The sequence below is a fragment of the Labrus bergylta genome, chromosome 18, assembly GCF_963930695.1.
Source record: "Labrus bergylta chromosome 18, fLabBer1.1, whole genome shotgun sequence".
NCBI classification, from domain to species: Eukaryota; Metazoa; Chordata; class Actinopteri; order Labriformes; family Labridae; genus Labrus; species Labrus bergylta.
The window spans coordinates 13,440,389-13,449,892 of NC_089212.1; positions in this window are offsets into that span (position 1 = coordinate 13,440,389).

A 9,504-nucleotide genomic window follows, 5' to 3' on the forward strand; every position below is an offset into this window, starting at 1 on the left:
TGAGTTTTGTACAACAAATTTTTACTATTGATAGTTGATTAAAAAAAAAGGTGAAGATAAACATAATAATGAAGCTCTTGTGTTCCTTAAAGTGATATGTTTAAAAATATAAAATGTGTACATGAAGAAAGGTTTAAAATCTCTAAGAAGAAAGTGGACATAAAGTCACCTTTTTGATCTGTTTGTCAGGAAGCTCTCGTTTTAATTTCAGGCCGTTAGATGACTCTTGTGTCACTCTAAAGGCAGATCTCTTATTTTACATTGAAATATAACTTGCTAGAAACGTTTCAGAAGAATGCTATCTAAAAATATACTTTGCAGCTCAAACAGGAAAACATTTCTTGCTTGTGAATATTGCATAATTTTCACCTATTGAAGTCACTGAGTTTAAATGATTCCTATATTCAATTTAGTGCAAGTTAATGCAAAAAACATGCATAAAACATCAGACAAACTTAATGGTTTATATTTTGATGCAATGTGCAGCTTACAGTTGATGTGTTAGATGTTTGGCATCATTAGGAATCTGTTCAAAATATGCACAAAACAGTCCAAACCATATAGAGGTATGACTCACTCTGCTTCCTTCATCTTGAGTCTGAGTGTTTGGAGCATCTGAGAACAGTTCTTGTTGTGTGATTAGCAGGTTGGCCAGAAGGTGGCACTCTGGTAACAGCTGTAAACTGATGGTAAACAACATAATATCTTGTGATATGCAGGGAGGATCATTTACAGCATCACACTATGTAACCAGGACATATTTAAGAAACTACATTGGCTCCAGACCAACTGTACAGCCCTGTCCCAACTACAAGGCCAACTGTAAAAACCAGAGAGTTGATCGAGCTTTTTCCAAATGTTTGTTTCAGAAATAAGACTTTTAAAAAATCATGTAAGTGTACATATTATTCATTAAACTGTAGTAATCTTTTTTTTTACCTATTTCACATTTGTCCAACACAAATTTAACATCAGATATTCTGCTGACACAAAAGTTTTAGCATGATTTTACATTTACAAGAAATAATTAATAAAATATGAATTCAAGCACCAGTTCCTTAACAGTGATAAAGATGTGTTACGACACTGATTCAGAAGAGGAAAGCACTTTATTATACAAAACTTAACACAGTCAGTGTAATCTTTCTAAGGAATGATGTAGGGGGACTCTGTGTTCTGTAACGTTTATATACTAAATAAACATATAAAGCAGTATATGTTTCCTTACATCAGTACTTGACAATCAGTTATGTTACAGCGAAAATAACCTTCACAGGCTAATTATTCATTAAAGTGAATGGGGTGACATGTAGTGTAATAGTGATGGTTGCATTGACTCTGAGTCTGTTCTCATTTTTAATGTTGAATTAAAGCGTCGAGCTAAAAAGAAAAGAAAACAGCTTGATTAAAGATCTAGCTGTGTTATGAATCCCTACCATTTGCAGACATTCACTTCTAACAGTTAGTGTTTTAATTTTAGGAGGGAGATTTGTGTGCAGTGTAATTTAGTATAATTCATATTTGCAATGTTGGAAAGGTTTTGATATAGCCTTTAGTAGTTAAATGTCAGTTTAATGTTTTAAAACCATAGGTCTTGCAACAAATTATCTGTAAAAGGGGAAAAAAAGAAAGAAAAGTCTGAGTTTCTCTTTCTCTCAGGTAGTTATGGGTTTGTGAGATCCAAAAAAAGCTACATATCAAGTGCTGTAATACCCATGGACTCTCTAAAGGGAAATTATAGTTGATCAAGCCTTGAAGTCAAGGTTTAATAATACAATCTCAATCAGGTATCAGATCAGTGGCTGATTGCAGAGCAACTGCATTTCCTGTGTCATCATTCCAAAGAGACTCATCAATCAGATAGCATTGATCCTCTGTAATCCCCTCTCTGCTAAGACAGTGACCATGTGAGAGTGACCCTGCTCCATTACCGACAATTACATTGTCAAGACATGACAGAAATGGGGGCATACTGGTGAGTGATCAGGGTCAGAGGAGTTTAGGATCAATATTTATTTTTTCAAGATTGACAACCAAGAACCCTTACGCAATTTAAAAAAAATGTGCATGCAGATGTGCAATTTTTGCTTACTTAGCAGTCTTAAAGACTTTTTCATTGAGATGTTTGACATTATTCCAATATAACAGAAAATACAGCAGTAGCTGCTAGATCAAACGACTGATACAAATTTAGATAAATAGCAGAGAATACAGGAAGTATTATGCTATAACCTGGCCAATTTTCTGACTTGCACAGTGTGATTACAGTTTTCCTTTTGGAAGTGGCCCTGTGTGTTTGAAGAACCATAAAGAACCAGCTATTTAATAGAAGACATAATATAACAACTGAAACTACTGTAAGAAGATAATTTAGTTCAGACACACTTTTACCACACCTCTCCCTGCACACCAGCCACAAGAGACGGGTCTACCAGAACAATGGCAGCCTCCAGCACCAATCTATACTAAAGGACAAATTACAGCGACTGGTGCAAAAGGGCTCAATGGAGCATTTACAAATCCCTTGACAAATCTCCAAGTCTATATCCAACTTGACCTTAAATCCCCAATGTCAGCATGCTTGTAATGCATCAGAGTTCAACAAGTTCAAATCTGAGAATTGAACCTTCTGAACGATATCCCCTGTATTAGATTGTACCTAATGAGCTGTGGGGGAATAGCTGCTGGCTGAGAGTTCAATGGGACCATTAACCTGCCTGTGGAGTAGAACAGGGACACCTATCCCTACTACAGTGAAACAAATTAAATGTAGCTGATATTGTGTCCCAGATGGAGCATACTAAGGTGTTTACCTCATAAAATAAAAAACTACAGTGAGGTCAGCTGTGGTTCAATCGCTGCTGTGTATTGGATTTATGATTAAATCCTAACCAATGTCTGTTAAGAAAGATTGTTCTTGTTAACTGCTCCCTGTGCTGATATCCTTGTGATTAATTGGATATGAGTGGATACCTGGGTTGTTTCGGAAAATGATAGGGAAACTATGTCTCTCATGTTTATCTTGTGTCTCCAGCTTTGGCTCAGTGGTAGAGTTGGTCATCTCTCAACTGGAAGGTCAGGGTTCAATTTGGGGTGAATGTATACAAATGAGAATAGTTCATTAGAATGGTCACTTTATGTAGCAGCCTATGTGAATGTGGTGTGAATGGTTGAAAGTAACATGTAGTGTAGTGACACTACAGTGCAGTAAAAAAGTGTAGTAACACTTTGAATACTTAGAAGACAAAAAAGCCCAATAAAAGTCCAAGTCCAATGGATTAACATTTTTGTTTTTTTTTGTTAAAGAAATACGTTGAGCATTTCAGTCGTAACAAGGTTTCCGTAGGTGAGCCTGCGGAAGGATCATTACCGGTTTGAGATCCCCGCACCCGAGGCCGCGTGGCCCCTCGGTGCTGGCGGCGGATCATCAGGAAAACATTTCTCCCATTAACCTTTATGTTGGTGTGTAACATGAACCCTTAGCAGAAATATGGAAAATGTATTGATATCTGACCACTGTGCAAGAATGTATGACCACTGAGGAGAATAAATTATAAATGTTTGAAACTCTGGTGTTGACATCAGCGGTTTTGAGTAAAATGTCTTACTGAATACTGAATGGATTGCCAAGACATTTATTTGTCCCTATGGTATTGTGAAAACTCTATAGGCCCCTGATCCTCTCAGTAGCCCCATGATCAAGTCACAGTTTCAGTTATAAATCAGACCCCAAATGGACCATCTGAAAAATGGAAAAAAGACCCTACAACCATGAAGCCATGGGGTAAGGGATATACCTATAAAAAGGGTCTGACATGTTTTAGCCATCTGCCAGTCTCTTGTATTCTGCTATGTTTCTGAGGGTACCTATTGGACTAGATCTGCATAGAATGATGAAGTTTTAATCAGGGCTTGGCAAAGGGGACAACAACTTCATCCTCTAGGTCAGTGAACTTGGTGGGGTAGGTGCACAGCAATGGAGACAGTCCAAAAGCAGTCAAAGCAAGCTACCAACTTTCACCAGTGAGAGTACAGTATGCCCTCCACATGTAGGACATAGGCCATATTGATATACCTGTACTGTAAAGACATTACTTTCTTTGTGTCTGACTTCCCCAGTACATCTGTGGGACAGGCCTGAAGAGCCATGGCAAAGAACCCATATAGACTTTGTTAGACCGCTGGAGAATAAAATGTAGAGCAAAAAGAGAACAATTATAGAGCTCAGATCCATCTTCAGTTACTTTGGTCTACCACAACAGCTAGTTAGTGATAGCGACCCTAGTGTCTGAAGAGTTGGAGACATTCATAGAAAAGAATGGTATTCAACACTTAAGTCTGCACCTTATCACCCAGCAACAAATGGACTGGCTGAGAGATTTATAGACAATGCGGCAGGCTCCCACATCCTCTTAAGATACAAAGTCCCAGGCACAAAGTCCTCAATGCTTTCCACCTGTTATACTGAAAACCGTTTCATGCTACAACAAAGGTGTCTCCTGCCTCAGCTTTGTTAATGAGGCAATACGAATTCAATGTGAACGGATTGCCAAGGCCTGTGGGGGAACCTTGGAAAGCAGGAGGAACTGAATCTTTACCCAGTAACATCCTGAAGACCAGTTAATGTGACTGTTGTGGGGTTTTTTTAGGTAGAAGAACCTCAGTGTAATGTCACATGTTTGAGTATAGTACTATGGATGTCAAAACATGAAAGCTCACATGCTCAGTATGTCCCTAGGCAATATCAGCTGACAAGTTGCATAACATGAGTGACCTTGCAGCAAAGCCATCCAGAGCATTCACTGCTGATGGTTTGGATGGGGGGACAGCAGGATGGTGAGCCTCTTGGCAAAACTCGAATCCATTAAGCTGTCATTAACTCCTGAGTCTTCAAGCACTGGAGGACAGAAAGTCTGTGAGGAAGTGATAAACTGCACTTGGGTAAGAGGTTAAGATGGGGAAATGAGCAGAAAGTTGTGTAGCTCACCTGCACCTCTCTTTTCATTGTCAAGCCTTGACTTCTACGGGCAGATAAGCAAAAAATGAATAAATCAATACGAACAGCACTAGTTTTTATAAACTGTCAAGGTGCCAAACTCTATAGTGTTGTATACCTTTGGTGAAGACAGCATGTTAATGACACCATTGAGAGTCTCAGAGACTGCTAATATTTCCATCAATGGAAGCATGTAAGTTGGCTTCCTGTTGCTCCATGAGTTTCCCTATCCAAACTGTAAACAGCTTGTTGTAATGGTGGCTGCCAGAAAGCCAGTTTGTAATGTATCAAATGGTTCATACACAAGGGGAAAAACATGACATGAAGACAAACCTTATGCAAAAATGTAGTCTTCTCTTGTCAAAATAGACTCATACATAGGTGGTCAGTTAACTGTGATCTGTACATTAGACTTTTTCATACAAATGTTAAACTTGACGCTTTGAAACATTTGCTCATTTAATGGAGGTACACGATTTTCTATTGTAAACAAAAACAGTGCCTTAATAAGAATATGCATGAACATTTCGGCCTACTGTTCTTTCTGGTCTTCCTTCTATCAAATCCATATTGGTGCAACTAAAAATAAAATATCTGTAGTTCCAACTGTTAAATGGCATCTGAAATCATTTAAATTCAGAGCGGGTGATAGAGCGAGGCAGAACCTCAGCTAATATCGACAGACTATTACCGACAATCCCGCCTGGTCAATCAGATTAAATGTCCCGTCCTTGCTTTTGCTTCCCAGCCTGTGCTCCTCAGCCCTCTCACTCTTGTGGCCCAATCCATCATCCTGACTGCAGGGAGGAGGGAAGCGGCATGCAGAAAAGCTACGCAGGGGGATTTAATTTTGTTATCTCTAGAGGCTATAAATTTACAGCAGTCCCCTCCTAGATTCAGCAGGTAAAATCAAGTCAAATATCATCCAGAGGAATACAGCCTATGTCCCCTTTATAAAATGCAAACAGAAACACCCGGCACAATAATTGAACACGCGCCGTACACATTTATAGATATCAGGGAAAACATAAAGATTACATGACATGTAACAACCAGTTTTCCTCAGTCAGAATTTTACATTGTTGTATTTTGTTGTCCTTAGGTTATCTCAAATATTAATGGTTTCCTCCCAAGTCAATTCGTTCTTGACAAACAGTGTGCTGAAATGGACAAAAAACCTTTCAGCCATGCCTAAATAGACTAAATTTTATGCCCAAGTATTTAGCACATAAAGCCCCCTCCACTCAAAAAAATGTGCTTTTTCACAGTGCAGACTGCTGTATATGCAATGTTTGAAATTACAAGACCTTTTTTCACATACATCTGAGACTAAAACAATACAAGTCCAAAATCTGTCTAACACATGTGTGATGTGGTCACTTAAAAACACAAGTGGCCTTGCAATTAGGCAGGGCATTCTGTTATAAAATGGTATTATATATTCGGCTATATTAAATAAGAGTCATTTTTTCAGAATTTTCTTTGATTTTCGATTTTTGTTTAAAATAAAACACCTGAGAATTTTTATGAGTTTTTTTGGTCATAAAAACTTTAACTCTTACTAAAATATTGGATTTGTGATATTCCTTCAATCACCTTCAAATTAGAAACTTAAACTGTCACATTATGTATATACACAAAAAAAACATATTTGAGCGTTTAAAAACAGAAACGATTTTCAGTATTTGAAGAGATCATATAGCTAAATATCATATCTAAATTTAAGCTGTGACACAATGGTTACTAACCTCAATCTCTTGGAACCCCCCTTTACTTGCATCTAAGAAAAGCTGAGTCCGCCCTAGGACCTCATCATCCATCCATCTATTTTCTTCCGCTTATCCAAGGTTGGGTCACAGTGGCAGCAAGTTCAGTAAGTCAACCCAGACTTGTTCTCACCAAAATACATTTGTATTATCCAGCAGTGGGCTTATCTTGATTTTAGTTATTTGTTTATCTTATTCTGACAACCTTAGAGCAGACAAAGCTTCAGGCCCCCACTGAGTTCTTTGGGTATCCCTTAGGGAGGCCTGGACCCCAGGTTGGGAACCAATTATTTTAAACATGTCTCTTCTACTAATGATGATGGCAGCCCTTGCTTTAAACGTCACAGGCATTTGGATTAGTATATTGATTTTCCTTCTACTTTACAGTATAAGGGCAAAGGCTAAGTGCCTTCTCATGCACAAGCCACGTGTTGAAGACAGTTTTTACAGCGTCCTTCGTCAGGCGAGCAATAAAACGTGTGTTTCTACTGTACAGTGCTTGGCAACATGTGGAGATGCTGACCTTCAGAAAAATGGATACCTGGACTTTTGCTTATGAAAATTGCATGTGCACAAACACCTCCTAGTAGGTAGGATATTCTGGCTAATTGCCTACTGGGTTGGATATACGGTACATGTGACAGTGGTAACCTCAGCACTTCTGTGTACAAGAGTTTGGAGTGTTTACTGAACATAAACGATTAAAATAATGTAACGTATTTAAATCATGTATAAAGAGGAATGAAACATGACAGGGAGTGAATTGGCGTGACACAGACTATGCTCTGTAGGTCGTCTATTTTTAAAAATGCAGTCTGGCCATGGTATGTTTTATTTATATGCCACCTGGCATCCATCAGGAAAAGAGGGAAAGCGAGCATGTTTGCCAATTGCCTCCTTCGGGCAAATCAACTTTTGTTCTTCAAGAGAGACAAAGAGGAAATCCTATAGGCTGCCTGGTGGGGTGTACTCGGTATGTTTTTTCTTTGCATGAAGACAACAAAGAAAGGTCATGTGAGGAAGGAGATTATGACATTTTATCTTACACAGTCACTATGGATAAATAGTGAAGTAAAATCAAGTTTGCTGTTGTTGCAAAAGACAGGCAGACAGAGATTTATCACATTTCTTTTTGGCATGATCACACAACCTTTTTGCTTAAGAATTTGTTTATTAATCCTGTAATTTTGCTCCATTATTATTTATTTTTCAAATTCCTTTTCCTGATTGAACCCATTCTTCAACACAGAGACTTAGTGATCAAAGTTATCAAATATTTACCACGCTTTCAAACATGACCTTTGCAGGCCAACATGCCATGCAGCCACAGTCAAGCTTGCTATATTCAAATGACAAATCCTGTCTTCTGCCAAATAGCCCTCTCTCTTTCTCTTTCTCTCTCTCTCTCTCTCTCTCCTAGCTGCACGAGCCAGGTTATCTTTAGTGCACATTGAATATTTATACAGCAGGTGGCTGGGGAGTCGGTCACTGATCTCTAAGGTGACTTGCTGAGCCTCTGTGGGGGTGCTTCTGCGCTGATGGGGTTGGACTAGGATGAAGTCACATGGGACATATTGTCTCCTCGGTTGTCCTTTTATTCCACTTAGGCAAAGGATTATATTTTGGAGTTGGATGCCTATGCCACAACATAAGAACGGCAGAGAAGAGTCAATGAGCTATTAGAGCGAGGTGAATGGTCAAAGTAGCATTTGATTAATCTCCAAAAAAACACTTAACTCTCAGCATCAAAATCAGAAGAAGAATCTAAAGATAGAAGATGCACTTTTGAACACTAATTATTCAAGATACACAGAATAAACAAAAATTTCCTGTAACACCATATGTGCAAATAAAGGGTTGACCATTTCAATGATGAAACTTCGAGTGCCTGTTAATACTGCCAAGTTGTAGGTGTCAAACAAGACAACGTACAGCACGCTGAGGACACAGCCTCTTTTTTCCCTTTAGATTTCACACAGCAAATATTCATGACGAGTGATACATTTGACTGGTTAAAGAAAGCAGGATGAAATCTTCTGTCAGAAAACACCACTAACACATGTACAGGGAAAGATCCGCAAGTAGTGAAATGTGTTGTTTCGTCCACAGGGGGCGCCAAAATCGAAACAACGTGAGAGTTCGTCATAGGGGCTTCAAGGCTAAGATCCTTTGATTTATTCTCATGAAATCAAATAAATTAGATCAGATGAAGGCAAGACAATGTTTGTTGTGCCCAGGATTCATGTCACGCCAAGCTCTAACTGCTTATCATGTCGTCTCATAGTGGGAGTCAACAAAAAAAATATAAAAGAAGTTACACAAACTGTACATCTTTTAAGATATCAGAAAATGGCAGCATCAGGCCTCACGGTATAGTATATGTGCATTTCAGATAAGAAAAGCTACTTGCATTGTCACAGCTCATGCATTAACTGTTTTTATTATGTGAGTTATGAGAAGATTTCAAATGCAGCTGTCAGAGAGTAATTTTCTCTTTGAGTTCCATGAATTCTTCTTTAATGCATTATCAGCCTGTAGAAAATAATAACTAAAACGAGTACCTGAAGGAAAGCAGTCAATGCATAATCTTCCAATACAGATGTATATGTATCGTGTTGCATAAACTATCCAGAAGAGTACCGCAGCAGAAGTAGGCGACAGAAGGAAACTTTTTTGGACTGGAGCTGCACAGACTTGTAAGAAAGTGTCCAATAATAAATTAGCATTTCTCAAGAGCCATGG